Raw genomic sequence first — 20,770 nt, 5'->3', positions numbered from 1 at the left:
AAGGGTCACCTGTAGTCATATGTGATAACGGGCTCCTAAAAATGGAATATGCTTTGAGTGTATGCATTTCTAGTCCAGTCACTTTTATTCTTGGGTCTCTTTCTTTTTGGAGGCTTTGAGCAGAGGTTCTCTTCTGGCGCTTACTGCAGACTTCTCCTTATGGGGTCTGAGGAGGGCAGGAGAACCCACAAACACTTTTCCCCACTCTGATTCAGTAGCCAGTACTTTTCCATGCCTAGTCCTCGGCCCCTTCTCCAACTCCCCAGGCCTCTGTCGGAAAACAGGGATTTCTGATTGGGGCTCTCATCAGTTGGACAACCTCCACCTGACCCTCCACCCGTGACGCTTTCCATGGAGGAGAATAAAACGGGAATTAAGTTGGTGCTTCTCCGTTTAGCCAATAGTTTAGCCAGTCTTTCTCTGGACCTGAGGGTTTCACAGCCTTGGGCTTTGCATCCGCGGATTCAGTGACCAAGGGTCTTCGGTTCATGAATTAGCTGATGTGAAACCGAAGATACCTAAGGCCGACTGTGTAATTGCACGAGGCCGTTTAAAATAAGGGATTTGCGCATCTGCTGGTTTTGGTTTCCCCGCGGCTTCCTGGAACCATTGCTCCGAGGGGGAGGACTCCACTATGTCAGTAAGTGATGAAAAGCTTCAGCATTATTTTCATCTGAGCTCGTTGTTAGAGGCTACTCCAACACGTAGCAGGCTCTCCGTGTCTGCTGGGCTGCTGGGAGTGTGAAGCCAAGTCTCCCTTTAGCACTCAGGAGTATCTTTTCAATGAGGGGCACCTGCCTGAACCAAGCCCTGGGCGACTGGCACCTTCATGTTAGACCACTCGGGTGTCTCAAGAGCGTGGCCTGGGAATCAGCCCTCTGTGTGGTTTAGGTTGTCAGGGGCCACTGTTTTCCCATCCAACTTTATCTCAGCTGCGCCTGATGCCCTGTTGTCTGAATTGTTTGGCTCTAGAGGGAGTTTTCACCCAAGGTGCCTCAAAGCTCACTCCTCTCCAAAGCCATGTACTTCTCACTCAGAGATAGTTCGAAAACATCTTCAATCGTCCAGTACTAGTAATAAGAATGTGTGAAAGGTGATATATCAGGGAGGAGAGGACTACAGCTGACCCTGAAACAACATGGGGGTTAGAAATGCAGTCCCTCCTTCACCCCTATGCCACGTTCAGGACGGAAAAATATCCCTTTACTGCTACCTCTCCCTCAGAAATGAAGAGATTGGTAAATGACTCACCCAAGTGCAGGAGGCTGAAATAATTTGCACAAAATTAGGATGCAAACCCTCGATCTTTTGATTTCACTTAGTGTGATCTCCTGTCTAGTACAAACTTTCTCCTCCCCTTTAGTTAATGTAAATGTGTGTAAAATGAAAATACCTGTGCTGTATTTGTTTAAAATTATCCACATTTAAATGGACCAGAGCATTTCAAACCCCTGGTGGTCAAGGGTCAACTGTAGTCTTGTGTGATATCTCGCTACTAAAAATGTCATATGCATCGTCTGTATCTATGATTCCTCGGTTTCACGTATGTTCAAATAGGATATGATTTTGTGGCTATAAAGTGTCGTAGGTGTTATTTAGTCATTAAGGTGTTTGTTGCCCTTGTGGGTAAAGCTATGTGCCAGCAAGTCCAGTCAATCATAGCAAGGCCCACAATTTTCAAAATTTCCTAGATTTCATGTAAATTCACAGATTAGTAATGCTGGAGATGTGATTATGTGGATATAGGTAGTGAATCTTCTATAATTATTGTTACTAGACTAGGAAATAAAGAGCATTAGTTTATTAAGGAGACTCCATTGTCTTTGTAGTTAGAACACCTAAACTAAATGCTTGGCTCCATCCCTGGGTAGAAGTGTGACTTAGGCAAATTATTGTTTCCTAGCTGCAAGTCCTCATTCCCATAATAAGTAAAATTCTGTCAGTAGGTAATGGGGCTATTGTGGTGATTATAGAAATTAATGTATTTAAAAATTCTAACCCTACAAATGGTGCAGAGCAGCAGGTATTCAACAATAAAAGGCATCTTCTCCTCAGAGAAAGATAAACATAGAAGGGCAGTGGCCAGTCACTGGAAGAGACAACTGAGGAAGTTGAGTTCATCTTGCAACTCACGGTGGAATTGTATAGATTTAGTTTAGTGGTATCCTTTATAAAGCAAAAAACAGGTGATACAGCTATGACCCAGGAAGGATTGGAACAAAAATAGAATGACAGTTTATAGGCATACCTTGTTTATATTGCCAGTTTGGTTCCAGATCACCCTAGTAAAGCGAATATTGCAGTAAAGTGAGTTTCAGCAATTTTTTGTTTCCCAGTGCATATAAAAATTATGCTTACAATATAATGTAGTCTACTAACTGTGTAATAGCATTGTCTGAAACATAGTACATACCTTAATTAAAAAGTATTTTACTGTTGAAAAACGCTGCCAATCACCTGAGCCTTCAGTGTATCATAATGTTTTTGCTGAGGATATGAAATATTGTGACAATTACCAAAATGTGACACAGACATGAATGGAGGAAATGCTTTTGGAAAAATGGTTCCAATAGACTTGCTCAGTGCAGGGTGGTCACGAACCATCAATTTCTCGAAAATTCAGTGTCTGTAAAGCACAATAAAATGAGGAATGACTTACACAAAAAGGAATAACAGCATCTCCTGATTTGCTGGTTTTTTCTGGTGTTTCATGACCTCTTAGCTTTTCTAAGCTCCTAACTCTGTGTGTTTCTCTTTCCAATTTAAGTACAGTCAGTTTCTCTATGCACCAAAATATCTTGTTAGTTTAACTGTCTGGGAGAGACAAACCAGCCTCTATAAGCAGGTCTTAAATCTAAATTGTCAGTGAGATCTGATTGGTTCAGCATGGATCAGATGCCCAGGGCTGGACCAATCAACTTTATCCAAGGTGGCTGGATTATATAACTATACTTACAGCTTTGGCTGTAGTTGCAGAATGTCGTGGGAGAGGATATGGAAATACCCTTTGCAAAATGAATATAGTAGAGATGTCCATTTTTTTCTTCTCCCTCCATCAGAGAAACGTTATCAGTATTTCATTTGCTCATAATCTAATTAAATACATGTTTTTACCTGAGTTCTTAATGAAGGGCAATTCGTTGGTCATGTCTGTAACACACTGAAATAAAGCAAACAACAGAAATGAACCAAAAGGCAGAGGTAGAATTTCTATGTAGGAGAACTTTTACCTGGTTAAAGGTGAGGCGAGGAGCAGCTTTGATGCCATATGTATATTAAGAATAATTGAGAAAATCCTAATTGTACATATCAAGGAAGGATGGTTTGCTTCTGAAGCAAATTGTGGGTATGTTAAAACCAATCTCATTCTGCATCCAATCCACTTCTTGCTATTACCACTGAGAAAAACCACACCATGAAACCAAAGGTAAGGGCATTAAAACACTTATCTTCAGAAGTCTCTACTTTATATACTTTGTTAAAAAATATATGTAACTTTGTATGAGTACCCATTACTGTTGTCTTGTTATTACATATATTAACAGACATTTATATATGCACATATATATATATTGTTTTCAATAGGAAGTACATTGTATACTTTACATCTAGCTTTTACACCTAATCGACATCTTTTCATGTTCATAATATGAGCAAATTATAAAGCATACAGTTTAATTCCTGTTTAAAACAACACATATATGTATTAAAGATGTATATATGTGTGTATAAAGTAAAATAACATTAATGATAAACATTTCAATTTCAAAATATAGGCTTGAACTCTAAAATTTAAATAAACTTTCCACAATAGTATCTCGAATACAAGGCAGTTCTAAGGATCTAAATTTTTCTTCCGTGTTTTGAGATACTTTTTATATTCTCCATGGTAGTAAGAACATATTATTTTACTAGTTAACTGAATTTTTTTTTAATGTTAAATGTTTGTATGATCGTATCTTCTCTCTTAATTAGTCTTGCAAGTGATTTTTTTTTTTTTGGTTTTCCCAAAGAACTTGCTCTTGGGCATTTTAATATTTTCACTCAATATCTATTTTCTAACTCATTATGTTCTGCCATTATCTTTATTGATCCCTTTTTTTTTTTTCCTCTCTCCTTGTGGTACTTGGGCCTCTCACCAACTGTGGCCTCTCCCGTTGTGGAGCACAGGCTCTGGACACACGGGCCCAGCCACTCCGTGACATGTGGGATCCTCCCAGACCGGGGCACGAACCCTTGTCCCCTGCATTGGCAGGTGGACTCTCAACCACTGCATCACCAGGGAAGCCCCTGATCCCTTTCTTTTGACTTTCATAAAATTGTTTAGTTTTGTTTTACAAAAGATTTGCATTAAATTCCTAGTTTATTTAATTTTATTTCTCTTGTTTAATCATAAATCATGTATACATATGGATTATCCACCTAAGAAGACTTGGCCTACATAGCTCACATTTTGTTATTCACTGTCTTTTTATTGTCTTTAAAAATATATATATGCTGTAATTTTTGTTTTGATTCTCTTTTCCCAATCTTTACTTATGAAATGTCTGCTGAAAATATAGCAATCAAAGTTTATTTAAATTATTTTACACATTCTTAGCTTTTTTACATTTTGAGCACTGAATACAGCTCTAAAATTTCTGTTTAATTACATTGATTGAAACATTTTTCATGTCTTCATACAGAATTAGTGTTATATATGCAACTGGACAGTGAAATACAGATAAAAAAAGGGAATTCATGAAAAACATGAAATTCATGAAAAAAAGGGAATTCATGAAAAACATAACTTGAATGATGATCTTCTTATCTGACAAAGTAAAAACTATCCAGAATTGAGAAAGAAAAAATCAGCCCTGTTGATAATCACACTGTAGCAGACCCAGAAAAGGCCCCTAGCAAAGCCAACAGAAAACAGTGTTTCTCCCAAGGCCACAGTATAGGTGCAAAATTCCTTCATGAATGTACCCAATTCAGAGCTGATCCTCACTTCCCATTTTTCAGAATCACCCAGCACAAGCTTAAAACCCATAAAAATTTCCATCCTGCCTCTTCCTAGTGAGATGCTGCATCTTTCCCCTTGTCTATTTTCCCTGTTACTTAGTAGAACCACTTCAGTTGGATTGTGTGACCAAAAGTGTTCCTGGTGCTCATTCTCTGATGGCTTTACCTCCCCTAATTCCATAAGTGAGCTGAAATTACATATACTAAAATTATTATAATATATAGAAATATGAGAAGATCTGCAAAGGCACTAAATATGACAAAGAGTACCAATAATGTCCCATACATTTTAGGGATATTCTGTTATATGAAGTACTGGTGGAAGAAAATGGAAGACAATGAGGGCAAGTTGGTGACGTCCCTTGATGTTTCCTTTTGATTGTCTTTGAGCCTCACAGAAACCCTGTGTGGTGTGGAAGTTTGTGCTGTAGTGGTGGTCTCTGGGCACACTTTGTTATTTGTCCAAATTCCATATATATTTCTGTCTGAGTCTCTTGCAGTTGCTTTTGAGCTGTGTCGTTTACCTTGTGACCTAGTGACAATTTCAGTTTCTTCAGAATAAAATCATACCTATCTCTTGAGCGTTTTAAAATCAAATGAGTTAATGCTTTTGAAAGAAATTGAAAGCTTTAATTGCTATTGTCTGGGAGGGGGGAAATTTCTCCCTACCGTTCTTAGCCCTTTCAGCTGATACAATAATTAAGGCAACACAAGACAGATTAACAGGAGAAAAAAAAATAATAATTTGTAAGGACAGAGTTCTTGTAGAAATAGAACCTCTGAAGTGACCAAAGTAGATTGTTTGTGTATTATTTTTAGATAAAGAAACAATTAATTATTAAGGTTTAATTAAACAAAGGGGTTTGTGTTTGGGGTAGCAAACTAGTGAAGAAGTAACAAAGTTTGTTTATATAGCTTTCTGAGCCTTGAGTTCCCTAATTCTGGTGATAAGGATGCTTTCTATCCTTCTGGTATAGAGAGGATACCTTCCCATGTGAGATATATTTCCCACTATTGGGGGAAAAAAGGAGTTTCAGATTGGTTTTTAATTATTTTTTATTGAAGGATAGTTGATTTACAATGTTGTGTTAATTTCTGCTGTATAGCAAAGTGGTTCAGATATATAATACATAGATATACATATACATTTAAAAATACTTTCCATTATGGTTTATCACAGGATATTGAATGTACTTCCCTGTGCTCTACAGTAGGACCTTGTTGTATATCCTTTCCATATATTATAGTTTGCATCTGCTAACCTCAAACTCCCAGTCCCTCCCTCCCCTCACTCCACCTCCCCCTTGGCAACCACGAGTCTGTTCTGTATGTCTGTGAGTCTGATTCTGTTTCACAGATAAATTCATTTGTGTCACATTTTAGATTCTACATATAAGTGATATTATATGGTGTTTGTCTTTCTCACTTCACTTAGTATAAGAATCTCTAGTTACATCCACAGTGCTGCACATGGCATTATTTCATTCTTTTTTATGGCTGACTAGTATTCCATTGTATATGTGTACCACATCTTCTTTATCCATCTGTCAATGAACATTTAGGCTGTTTCCATGTCTTGGCTGTTGTGAATAGTGCTGCTGTGAACATAGGGGTACATGTATCTTTTTGAATTATAGTTTTGTTTGTATATATGTCCAGGAGTAGGATTCCTGGATCATATGACAACTCAATTTTTAGCTTTTTGAGGTACTTCTATACTGTTTTCCATAGTGGCTGCACCAACTTACATTCCCATCAACAGTGTAGGAGGGTTCCCTTTTCTCCACACCCTCTCCAGCATGCTATTTGAAGACTTTTTAATGATGACCATTCTGACCAGTGTGAGGTGATACCTCATTGTAGTTTTGATTTGCATTTCTCTAATAATTAGCAGTGTTGGACATTTTTTCATGTGCCTATTGGCTATCTTTGTGTCTTTGGAGAAATGTCTATTTAGTTTTTCTGCCCATTTTTCGATCGGGTTGTTTGTTTTTGTGTTGTTGAGTTGTATGAGCTGTTTGTATATTTTGGAGATTAAGCCCTTGTCCTTCTCATCATTTGCAAATATTTTTTCCCATTCTGTAGGTTGTATTTTCATTTTGTTTATGGTTTCTTTTGCTGTGCAAAAGCTTGTGAATTTGATTAGATCCTATTTGTTTACTTTGCTTTTGTTTCTGTTGCCTTGGGAGACTGACCTAAGAAAACATTGGTACAATTTATGTCAGAAAATGTTTTGCCTATGTTCTCTTCTAGGAGTTTTATGTTGTAATGTCTTATGTCCATGTCTTATGTTTAAGTCTTTAAGCTATTTTTGTGTATGGTGTGAGGGTGTATTCTAACTTCATTGATTTACATGTGACTGTCCAACTTTCCCAACACCCTTTGCTGAAGAGACTGTCTTTTTCTCATTGTATATTCTTGCCTCCTTTGTTGGAGATAAATTGATTGTAGGTGTGTGGATTTATTTTTGGGCTCTCTATTCTGTTCCATTGATTTGTATGTCTGTTTTTGTGCCAATACCATGCTGTTTTGATTACAGTAGTTTTGTAGTATTGTCTGAAGTCTGGGAGGGTTATGTCTCTTCGTTTTTTCCCTCAGGATTGCTTTGGCAATTCTGGGTCTTTTATGGTTCCATATAAATCTTAAGATTATTTGTTCTAGTTCTGTGAAAAATGTCATGGGTAGTTTGATAGGGATCACATTAAATCTGTAGATTGCTTTGGGTAGTATGGACATTTTAACAATATTTGTTCTTCCAGTCCAAGAGTGTGGGATATCTTTCTGTTTCTTTGAATTGTCTGTGATTTCCTTTATTGTTTCATAGTTCTCAGCATATGTCTTTCAGTTCCTTGGTCACATTTATTCCTAAGTATTTCATATTTTTTGGTATGATTTTAAAAGTATTTTTTTTATATTCTCTCTCTGATATTTCATTGCTAGTATAAAGAAATGCAACCAATTTCTGTATGTTAATCTTGTATCCTGCTACTTTGCTAAATTCGTTTATCAGTTGTAGTAGTTTTTGTATGGAGTCTTTAGGGTTTTCTCTATATAGTGTCATGCCATCTGAAAATAATGACAATTTTACCTCTTCCCTTCCAATTTGGATATCTTTTATTTCTTTTTATTGTCTGATTGCTGTGGCTAGGACTTCCAATACTATTTTGAATAGAAGTGATGAGAGTAGGCATCCTTGTCTTGTTCCAGATTTTAGTGGGAAGGCTTTCAGCTTTTCACTGTTGGCTGTGGGTTTGTCATAAATGGCTTTTATTATGTTGGGATATGTTCCCTCTATACCCACTTTGGTATGAGTTTTATTTAATCATGAATAGATGTTGAATTTTATCAGTTGCTTTTTCTGCATTTATTGAGATGATGTGGTTTTTGTCTTTTGTTTGTGTGGTGTATCACATTGACTTGTGTATATTGAACCATGCTTGTGAATTTGGGATGAATCCATCTTAGTCATGGTGTATGATCTTTTTTATGTGTTGGATTTCGTTTGCTAATATTTTGTTGAGAATTTTTGCATCTATATTCATCAAAGATATTGGCCTCTAATTTTTCTTTTTTGGTGGTATCTTTGCTTTTGGTATCAGGGTGCTGGTGGCTTCATAGAATGTCTTTGGGAGTGTTTCTTCCTCTTCAGTATTTTGGAAGAGTTTGAGAAAGATTCGTATAAGTTCTTTGTATGTTTGGTAGAATTAACCTGTGAAGGCATCTGGTCCTGGACTTTTGTTTGTAGGGACTTTTTTATTATTATTATTACAGATTTTATTTTATGTCTAGTGATCAGTCTGTGCAAATTATGTATTTCTTCTTGATTCACTTTTGGTAAGCTGTATGTTTCTAGAAACTTGTCTATTTCTTCTAGGTTGTCAAATTTGCTGACATATAATTGTTCATAATATACTCATTAAAAAAAAATCTCTGTGGTATCAGTTGTTATTTCTCCTTTTTCATTTCTTATTTTGTTTATTTGGGTTCTCTCTCTTTTTTTCTTGGGAAGCCTGGCCAGAGGTTTGTCTATTTTGTTTACCCTTTCAGAGAACCGGCTCTTGGTTTTATTGATTTTTTTCTCTGTTTTTTTTAATCTCTTTTATTTATTTCCTCTCTGATCTTTATTTCCTTCCTTCTGCTGACTTAAGTTTTCTTCTTTTTGTAATTCTTTTAGGTGGTCAGAGTGGTTTTTAAATCATTTTTTTCCACTGGTTTCTCAAGTAACTTTAATTCAAAGTAATCAGTATGTCATTGTGGCTTATCTTGGGGTGGCCTGTCCTGAGTCCCAACACTATACAACAAGTGTCCATTATTATTATTTCTATTATTCTTATATAAATTATATCAATAAAGGAGCCAAGGTCTGGAAAAGATGAGAGACTTTCTTGTTTCCATTATTTATTAACAAAGTGACTTTGGGAAAGTGACATATCCTCTTCTGAAGATCAGTTTCCTTACCTCTGAAGTGAGGAGCATAATAGCACCTAACTGAGTGGCACTGTGAGAAGGATTAGATGACTAAAGTCATGTGTAATGCACAGGAGGTGCCTGGGCACTTAACATGTGCTCAGTTAATGTTAGCTGCTATTGCTGGGAGGGTCAGCTTAGAGCCAAAACTCCAACTTTGGATCCCAAGTCTTGTTCTCTTCTGGTAACTTCTCACCTTTCTTTGGAAGTAAGTGGAAATAGGTAACATTTTAAATTTGCTTTGTAAATTGTGAAGTGTGCTACACTGGTAAATGTTGGACCATAGTGTGTGAGGTGGTGTCTTTTCTGTTATCACAACATTTGTTCAGACCCTACCTTCCATGTTTACTTTAAAAAAAAAATTCTTCTAGAACTCATTTTCAAGTTAAAAAGTTTTTTTAATTTACATGAAATGTAAGGGCAGAGCTCTCTAAAGACAGCTTTTCTCTTCAAAACCTTTAGACAGTCTCTGATTTGGTTGTCACTGTATGTCACCTCTGCTGCTATGGGGATGTCTACATATTTTAGCAGGTTTTATCAGTGAATTTCCTAAAAGTGATTTGCCAGTGGTTTTAAGACTGTAGATAACAGGTTAAAGTCAAATTAAAGTAATGCCAGTATCAGTAGAAGAAAAACTATTTTTGCAAGATGTTAACCATATAATTGTTCTGAGTCATGGTATTTATTCTGGTTTTGCCCCTTATCATAATCTAAACATTTAATGAGCTCTTGTCATTCAAATGTACATTTTGCTTTAAAAAAAATTCCTGCCATTAAACAAAATTTAGGATGCTCTATTCTCCCTCCATGACACACATGTCATCTGGATAGTAAGCACAAACCAGACAAAAAATCACTCTGCCTGGGCCTCACTGAACAGCAGGGAAACAAGAGATATACAACAGATACATCAGAGAGGAACACATTTTGTTTACATTACATTAAAAGTAACCCCTTACCTGCTTGGCCAATCTGGCAAAATAATTTTTGGTTCAGTGGCCTTATATGTTGCAGATGTTAGGGGTTCCTTTCCTTCGCAATACCAGAAGATACCCTTGTACCTGGAAACTGGAATGAAAAACCAGGCATCAGTTGTTTAATACCTGAGTCAAAAGTAATGAGATGAAATGAATGCAATCAATTTCAGTTACCTTCTGCTTCAGTAATGAATAATTAATACATAGGATCTTTCTAGTGTTAGTTCCAGTCCCACCACACTTAGGGATGGTGGAAACTCTGAGCCTGGGCTACCTGAGGGAAATTCCTCTATAATAACTATATTTGGATCTTCTTGTTAAAACCAACTTAGTGAACTTCAAGGCCACCTCAGGGCTAAATAACAGGCTATTTTTAAAAATCTCCCATCTTAAAAAAAAAAAAAAATCTCCCATCTTCTTTGTCCATTTCCCTCCAGGCATTTCCCAGGTTTTGTTTCCCAAATGCCCTGACCCAAATAAAAATCCCATTCTTGTTTTCTGCCTGCCCTCTCAATCTTGATGAGTCAAGTTTTATTGTGCCATCTGGCCAGTTAAGACCTAGATTCAGCCTCCAGTCCCTGTTTCTCTTACACTCCTCAATATGTGTCCCACTTTCCCACTTAATCTCTTCTCTAAAATCCACCACACAGGACTTTGCCACTTGCTGGCACCAAATGGGAGGATACCCTCCCATCTTCCATCCAATCCCAGATTGATCCATGTAAGGGTTTTCACTCTGTGCCCCAAATTCAGATATACTATAAATGGGGTCGCCAGTTAAAATCAGGATGCCCAGTGCTAGGGACTGTTTGTCTTCCCCAGATTTACATGTTAAACCCTATTCCCCAATGTGATAATATTTGGAGATAGAGCTTTTGAGAATTAATTAGTTCATAAGAGTAGAGCCCTCATGATGGGATTAGTGCCCTTAAAGAGGCAGGAGAGAGCTTGCTTCTCTCTGCTCTTGGCCACGTGAGGAAGCCACAAAAAGGCTGTGAACCAGGAAGAGAGACCTCACAAGAACCTGGCCACTGGGACTTTCAGACTTTCCAGCCTCCAAAACTGTGAGAAATAAACTTCCATGGTATTTTCTTATAGCAGTGTAAGACAACCTTATAAATTTGAATTTCAGATTTTAAAAAATGGAATAAAACCAGTGTTTAAAAATTAGGTGTTTGCCTGAACTTCAAATTTAATTGTATTTTTTGTTACATCTGGCAACCCAAATCGTAAAATATTCCCCTTTCTATAATACTTAGCTGTGTTCTCCCAAATCACTTCTGATATCTGGAGACTAAGGAAATGCAAGTCTCATTTCTACACAGCAGGTCATTGTCCTTGTCAGGGTTTATGTCCTGTCTATGGTCAGTAGCACTGTGGCGAGAGGGATTCACATAGACTTTTCTGCTTTTTCTCAGGAAGAAAATGTCTGTGTGTTTGAAAGCTACCTAAAACCATCACCCACACTGTGCAGAATGTGTTCATTCTGAACTTACTTTAGGAAACCAGTTTACTATCCAGTGTCCTCCTCCCTGACATATCTTGGAATGTGACTGTTGACCCTACATGTGTGGTATGCTGGGGCTACAGCCTGTTCTGAACTTGCAAGGCAGAGGCAGGGATTGCAGCATGCACCTTCTAACTCACGCATCAGTCAGCCACCTGTGTTCAGGACATCTGTAAATTGAAGGTTTCTTCTGTAGTCATCTTTCCTTGCTGCTCAAAGGAATTTTTGTTTTGGTTTGGTTTCATTTACCAGAACAAAAGTGTTATGAGCTTCTGTATTTCTGTGTATTAGACAGAGAGCCTAACTCAAATTTACTACTTTGTTGTTTCTTACCTTTATTTTCAATCCTGCTTAGAGGCTCTTTCAAGCTAACAGCAGGATTTCTTTGCCTCACTAATGTGTCCCCACTGCTCTATGTCTTCCTCCTCCTCCTCTTCTGTTCCCCTTCATTTTTCTCCTTCCTTTTCCCCTTTCTCTTCTTCACGCTACTCCTCCTCTTCCTTCTAGCACTAAGTATGGCAGGAACTGCATGGGTTTTAATCTCAAATAGATGTGCCTGTAAATTTCAGTTCAGTCACTTACTAGACAAGACCTTGGGAACATTGCCTGGGCTATGTCTTCCCATCTAGAAATGAAGATAATGTAGCACACTACTCTCACAATGCTCTGAAGATTAAATGAGGTAATGTATATAGAGTTCTTGGCCTGTAGTGGTTGCTTAATAAATGCTATATTCTTTCCCTTTCTTCCAATTAGCAACACATAAAATATATAAGTATGTAAAAATACTTTTGCACATATATGTCAACATAGCTAGTTTGCACCTTAGTCCTGCTTGCTCTTTGAGGATGTAGTTCAGGTTCATGCAGACGTTTTCTGGAATCTCCAATTTCTAACTCCCAAAATGCTTCCCTTTGAAATTGGAATTATCTACTAATTATGAGATCAATTATTTAATATGTGTCCTCACACTAGAATGCAACCTTTTCAAGAAGAGGAACAGCATCTGTTTTTTGCCCTGCTCTTATCCCCTGAACCTAGAACAATGCCTGTCATGCAGTAGGCACTCACAAATGTTCCCAGAGGGGGGCTCAAGGTAATACCATGCAATAGCCATGGTGTCCACATGCCAAGAGTCATACCATACATACGTTAGGAATAAGACAGCAAAACAGGGACTATAAACTGCTTTAAAGCCAGCTTTATGTACATCACAATTTACATCAGTTCTAAAAATTGCTGACAGTATCACAGTGCTTTCAGCATAGACTTTAAAATTTCTAAGTGATTAATAAGGAATCAGGAAATGTCCTCCACTTATTCCATAGAGCCAAGAAATGAGATGAGATAAATACGACATAGATCTTGCCCTCAAGAACTAAAATTTCCTGCAAAAAATGAAATGTTCCTACTCATGGGAATCAAGTCTCTGACCTTTTGATTTTATCCAAATGACTAAAAAGAGGGGTAAACTTACATCTGGGATTCTTGGCTAATTGATGAAATTTTGTTTTGTTTTACCAAAAAACTTTTTCCACCCTTGCCTCTCTCTCTGTGAACTGAAGTTAAAGGGTGTAGTGTGCCTCCTGCTACATTATTTCCCAGCTCCTAAATCCCATCTCAAGAAGAAACTCTCTATTTGATGCAAAGGCATTGGGAGTGTAAGGGGAGCTGGCAGATTTGTGATTTGTGCGGTGGAGGGAATGGCCACCTTGCCCAGGTAGGACAGAAGCTGCCCAGGATGCTGAATCGTCCTGGTACCATCTGCTTGGCTGACCCGCTAATCTGCCAGCCAGTTTTTGTGAACACCAGAATTGTTTCCCAGTGGAGATTTCTTGAAACATCTCTTACGTCAATTAAAGACTAAAGAACAGATGGTGATTTCTTGAGACAGTGAAGTATTTAACTGATTCATTACTCATGTACGGAACAGTGATAACAACCAATTTGGCATTGTATGCTTCGGCTTACTTTTCTTTTAGGTTGTCTGTTTCCAGTATGTTAGGAGATTTCAGGCTTAAAAAATGGAAATATGCTTCTCTGCTTCAGATGATGGAGGCTTATCAGGATGCCCTAGGAAGTCAGTGAGCACAGGGATCTGTCTCAATAATGTCAAAGTCAGGCTTTAATGGAATGGAGGTGGTATTCACCACCTTTCAGGTACCAAAGCAGCTCCCAGGACAGTCATCAAAACTAGCGACTGCCATCGAATTTGATAATGTCTGCCAAAGCATAGCGCTGTGCCCAGCACACAGAAAGAACTCAGCAAACTGCATCTGTTATACTACAACAGAAATTGTAGGAATTTAACAGCAGGTTTATTGAGCTAGTCATTCATTTTAGCATACTATTGAAAGGATGTACCTATATTTCTCTAATTACGTTACCATATTCATAACTCTCTTTTTCTCTGACCCTACTCCATTAGTTTCTGCTGCTTTTCTTCCTTTCTCTCTCTCCCGTCCATCTCTCTGTCTCCCTCTCATTTACAACCAAAATTCCCTGAGACAGAGAATCTGATGAGGCCTGGTATTCACTATCCATTGTCAGAACACACCCACTAGATATTCTTGTCCAAATGACTCCTTAAATTGCCCCTTAAAACTGACCCATCACTACTCCTCTTGGATCTGAGTATAGACCCATGATGCACTCTATCCCAGCCATGTTAAAAGGTCCACAGGACAGAAAGCATGGGGAATTATAGATGAGTCACCCTGAGGGATTCTGCTTAGATTGAGACTGGGGATACAGGGTACATTGAGTTTCATAGACTATTATATACACTAGTAATTCTGTTTTCTTTTCCTCTGGAAGCTGGTAATCAGTTGCGCTTTTTTTTTTTTTTAAGTATAGGAAGTTTTATTTGGTTGTTAAACATTTTTTAAAACTTTTTTTTAAATTGAAGTGTAGTTAATTTGCAATATTCTGTTCATTTCAAGTGTACAGCAAAGTGATTCCATTACATATATATGTATATATACGTAATAAATATTCTTTTTCAGATCCTTTTCCATTATAGGTTATTATAAGATATTGAGTATAGTTCCCTGTGTAAGTCTTTGTTTATTTTATATATAGTAGTATATTTTAATCCCAAACTCCTAATTTATATATATAAGTTGCTTTTTATGCTGGGGTCAAGCCTTTAAAAATCTGTCAGTGAACACAAACTGTTGCTCAGGAGGTTGTTGAGTGCCAACCTCGTTAGACTTAGGTAGCTGTTTGGAAAGTCTGCAATAGTTCACAAAGAATCTTCCCATCATGTGTGTCTCCAGGTGCCTGGAGCCTGGCTGGACCACATCAGCTCATTTTGGGCTCAGGGCTAAGTAAATGCTCCCAAATTCCTGGCAGGGCAGGATAAGGTATCAGGGATATCAGAAGGTAGATAGACCTTGGTTCAGATCAGTGTTCTGTCGGCAACTATCTAATATGTCACTCAGCCTCTCTGGGGTGCAGTTGATTCACCTGTAAAAACGTAGGTTGTTATGTGGCTTTTATGTGATAATGTATACAAAACACCTAAGCAATAAACACCAATGCTTTTCCCCTGTGAGCCTTATTCTGTTCATACTTAGCAGCTCTTCTAGCCTCTCTTTGCTGCTTAGACAGCAGTGGGCCCTTCCAGTGTTTGTATTTACCGGGCTGGAGCTCTGCTGATACTCTGTGGAGAAGTGTAGTCACATTTCACATTGAGGTGCTGGCAGTGCAGCATCTGCTGGTAGGAAGTGGGCATGAGGAGATGCCGAGGAGGCAACCCTGAGTGACTTGTGTGATGGGGATGGGTGGATGGAACCCGGGTGCAGCCTGGGCTAGACCTGGCAGATCAGGACCTGGACCAGACATGAAGTCCCCATTGATGTGGTGAAACTCAGCCTAAAAATCACAACAAGAGTGGAAATCATGGCCTTGGTTATGAATTGCTTTCTATACGTGCTCAGAACACTGCATCCCACCTTGATTCTGAGCTTCCAGGCACACACCTTGATGATTTGAAGCCTTACCCTCCTGCCTCTGTGTCTTCCCTCTTTGAGGTCATAGGGACACCCTCCGTTGGTGAAAGGATCCCAAAGTAGTAGCTTACACAAATCTTTTATGAGTACTATTGACACCATCAACCTCCAAGGAGTGTACTTTTAGGGATCAGAAGTTCATACAGCATTCCCAAATATCAGTGCCAGATGTTAAGATCTCATTAATTAAATAGAGACAAACTGCTGGGACTTTGGCTTATTCAGATGAAAACTCCTATTAGAATGTGGTGTGTACACATTCCATGTTAGTTTTTAATCTGTGTCTAAGTAGAATATAAGTTTAGAGGAAAATTTGTGACAATGTCATTTTTAATTTCCTTAATAAGATATGTATTTCTTGAAAAATGAAACGTATTTATCTTGGATTTTTTTTCCCCATCAGTGCTATCACAATGACTTGAAGATACTGGGTCCTTGACATATATTTAATGAGTACATACTGATCATTTTATTAATGTTATGGCTGTTCTTGGACTTAATAACCACCCCAGAATATTACTGCTACGCAACACCATCTGTTTGGATTACAGAATTTCTGATCACTTCTCTCTGTGCCATCCACTTTCATATGTTCATGAAGATCTTAAGGTACTTATTCTGCCCCAAATCGTAGACCTTTCTACTCACACCTTCTTTCTCAACCTAAAATTGCAACACATCCTCATAAGTTTTAGAACAGTAAGACTAGCCCAAGCAAAGTAGAGGGGAAGGAATAAAATATTTTAGATGCAGGCTATCATGATAGAAAAATATAGTAAAACTTATAAGTACTACTTATTTGCAAAATTGAATAAAAGAGATCTCTGGCAATCCTTTAAAATCAAACAACAACTAAAAGAGAAATACAAATGCCCTAAGGAGGAATAGTCAGCAGATGTAAAATAGATGAAGATGCAACATTTCCCAGTTCCTTGCTAAAGGATACTAAAATCCAAAATGGGATAAAGAGAGCATAACATAAACCCAAGACCAGTGTCCTATCATGTCAAGACCCTAAATCATAATAAAATATCAAATATTATCTAGCATTATATTAAAAGAATAATGACAAATAGTTTATTCAGAGAGTGCACATATGGTTTGACGTTAGTTATTCTATTAATATAATTAATCAAAATTGAGTTAAAGAAACTAAAGCTATTTATAAAACCCTGGTGTCAGAAATAAATAAGCATGACATTAAAAACAATCACACCTGAAGATACTAAGAAACTTGTCTACATACAAATCTAAAATGTCCATATATTATCCTGGGGTAGCTGCTGACATCAATTTGTTGTGTATATTTTTAGATAATTTTTTGTGCAACATATATACATGCACCTGTAGCAATATATGGCCAATTATTCTGTAATTACTTAGATTTCACTATAAAAAACCGCACCAAACTTAGTTGTATAAAATAATACACACTTCTTATTGCTCAGGGGTCAATGGGTCCATGGTTGGTAGGATGGGCAGCACTGCTGAACTTGGTGAGAGTTTCTTGCATGTTTTGGGGAGTTCCTGGCTAAGGCTGGTTCAGACTCTTCTCCTTACACACACATTGTTACGTTGAAAGAGGGGTGCACACAGGGAGGGTAATAGTTGCAGCCTTTTTTTTTTTTTTTTTACAAGCAGTATATTTCAAGACCCAAGAAAGAATACTGTATCATACCCATGTATTCTGATAAAATTTTGATGAAATTTAATGTCCATATGAAGAGGAAAAAGCATCTTTAGTGGGTCAGGAAGAGAAGTATTTCCTAAAATGATAAAAGATATGGAACTCATGCCAATAGTCAATAACATGTTTAATAATAAAACATTTCATGAATTCCTACTAGAATTAAGATAGGGGTGCCCTCTATCATTACTAGGGAAGAACTGGGCAGATCAGTAGGGAGCTCTTGCCTTTCCTACCCTCATCCAATTGACTAATTGGCCACAATAGAAACAGTTTATCCCCAGTGCTGCTTTAATTGAAGGGTGTAAAGGAGATTTCTTAAGAGGTGATTTATTAGAAAGATGCCAGAAAACTCGGATGGTTCCTGGGGTTGGTCTCTAAGCAGGTTGGGAACTTGGCACTATTGGTGCCAGTTTTATGGTGCCAGTTGCTTCCAACAAAAAAATTAGTCAAGTTAATTCTAATGATGGTTTTCATTTAGTACACTACGTCAGAGGAAAGTCTGGAATTTTTCTGTTAAATTTGAAACATCTGACATTATTGTTTATACTCTTGCAAATGAAGGTTAAAAACTCCTCCATTGAAGACAAGACGATTTTTTTCTGTGTGTGTGTTGATGATACAAACATAAATTTTAGTGATGCACAGTATTATGGTACAGAGAAAACTCATACTTAATTAAACTTTTGAAACAAAAACATTTTTGGAATTAGCTATGGTACACATATAATTCATAATTGTATCCAATCTTTATGTACCGATGCAAATGGAAATTATAGTTGTAGAAATTTACATATTTGTTAACATCTTTATTGGAGTATAATTGCTTTACAATGTTGTGTTAGTTTCTGCTTTATAACAAAGTGAATCAGCTATACATATACATATATTCCCATATCTCCTCCCTCTTGCGTCTCCCTCCCACCCTCGCTATCCCACCCCTCTAGATGGTCACAAAACACCAAGCTGATCTCCCTGTGCTATGTGGCTGCTTCCCACTAGCTATCTATTTTACATTTGGTAGTGTATATATGTCCGTGACACACTCTCACTTCATCCCAGCTTTACCCTTCCCCCTCCCCATGTCCTAAAGTCCATTCTCTACATCTGCGTCTTTATTCCTATCCTGATGTAGGTTCTTCAGAATCTTTTTTTTTTATTCCATACATATGTGTTAGAATACGGTACTTGTTTTTCTCTTGCTTACTTACTCTATGACAGACTCTAGGTCCATCCACCTCACTACAAATAACTCAATTTTGTTTCTTTTTATGGCTGAGTAATATTCCATTGTATATATGTGCCACAAATTCTTTATCCATTCATCTGTCGATGGACACTTAGGTTGCTTCCATGTCCTGGCTATGGTAAATAGAGCTGCAATGAACGTTGTGGTACATAACTCTCTTGGAATTACTGTTTTCTCAGGGTATATGCCCAGTAGTGGGATTGCTGGGTCGTATGGTAGTTCTATGTGTAGTTTTTAAGGAACCTCCATACTGTTCTCCATAGTGGCTGTATCAACTTACATTCCCACCAACAGTTCTCCACACCCTCTCCATCATCTATCGTTCATAGGATTTTTTTTTTTTTTTTTTTTTTTTTGTGGTACGCGGGCCTCTCACTGCTGTGGCCTCTCTTGTTGCGGAGCACAGGCTCTGGATGCGCAGGCTCAGCGGCCATGGCTCATGGGCCCAGCCGCTCCGCAGCATGTGGAATCTTCCTGGACTGGGGCATGAACCTCCATCCCCTGCATTGGCAGGCAGACTCTCAACCACTGTGCCACCAGGGAAGCCCTGTTTGTAGAATTTTTGATGATGGCCACTCTGACTGGTGTGAGGTGATATCTCATTGTAGTTTTGATTTGCATTTCTCTAATGATTAGTGATGTTAAACATCCTTTCATGTATTTGATGGCAATCTGTATATCTTCTTTGGAGAAATGTCTATTTAGGTCTTCTGCCTATTTTTGGATTGAGTGGCTTGTTTATGACATATTGAGCTGCATGAACTGCTTGTAAATTTTGGAGATTAATCCTTTGTCAGTTGCTTCATTTGCAAATATTTTCTCCCATTCTGAGGGTTGTCTATTCATCTTGTTTATGGTCCCCTTTGTGGTGCAAAAGCTTTTAACTTTCATTAGGTCCCATGTGTTTATTTTTGTCTTTATTTCCATTTCTCTAGGTGGTGGGTCAAAAAGGATCTTTCTGTGATTTATGTCATAGAGTGTTCTGCCTATATTTTCCTCTAACTTATTTATAGTGTTGAGTTACATTTAGCTCTTTAATCCATTTTGAGTTTATTTTTGTGTAGGGTGTTAGGGAGTGTTCTAATTTCATTCTTTTACAGGTAGCTGTCCAGTTTTCCCAGCACCATTTATTGAAGAGGCTGTCTTTTCTCCACTGTATATTCTTGCCTCCTTTATCAAAGGTAAGGTGACCATATGTGCGTGGGTTTATCTCTGGGCTTTCTATCCTGTTCCATTGACACATATTTCTGTTTTTGTGCCAGTACCATATTGTCTTGATTACTGTAGCTTTGCAGTATAGTCTGAAGTCTGGGAGCGTGGTTCCCCCAGCTCCGTTTTTCTTAAGATTGCTTTGGCTGTTTGGGGTCTTTTGTGTTTCCATACAAATTGTGAAATTTTTCTAGTTCTGTGAAAAATGCCAGTGGTAGTTTGATAGGGATTACGTTGAATCTGTAGATTGCGTTGGGTTGTACAGTCATTTTCACAATGTTGATTCTTCCAATCCAAGAACATGGTATATCTCTCCATCTGTTGGTATCATCTTTAATTTCTTTCATCAGTGTCTTATAGTTTTCTGCATACAGGTCTTTTGTTTCCTTAGGTAAGTTTATTCCTATGTATTCTTTTTGTTGCAATGGTAAATGGGAGTGTTTCCTTAATTTCTCTTTCAGATTTTTCATCATTAGTGTACAGGAATGCAAGAGATTTCTGTGCCTTAATTTTGTATCCTGCTACTTTACAAATTCATTGATTAGCTCTACTAGTTTTCTGGTAGCATCTTTAGGATTCTCTATGTATATTATCATATAATCTGCAAACAGTGACACTTGTACTTCTTTTCCGATTTGGATTCCTTTTATTTCTTTT

Source organism: Mesoplodon mirus (assembly GCF_964341445.2).
Source record: "Mesoplodon mirus genome assembly, chromosome: 2".
Lineage (NCBI taxonomy): Eukaryota > Metazoa > Chordata > Mammalia > Artiodactyla > Ziphiidae > Mesoplodon > Mesoplodon mirus.
The sequence above is the reverse complement of the archived record's forward strand: the minus strand, read 5'-3'. Positions refer to the sequence as shown.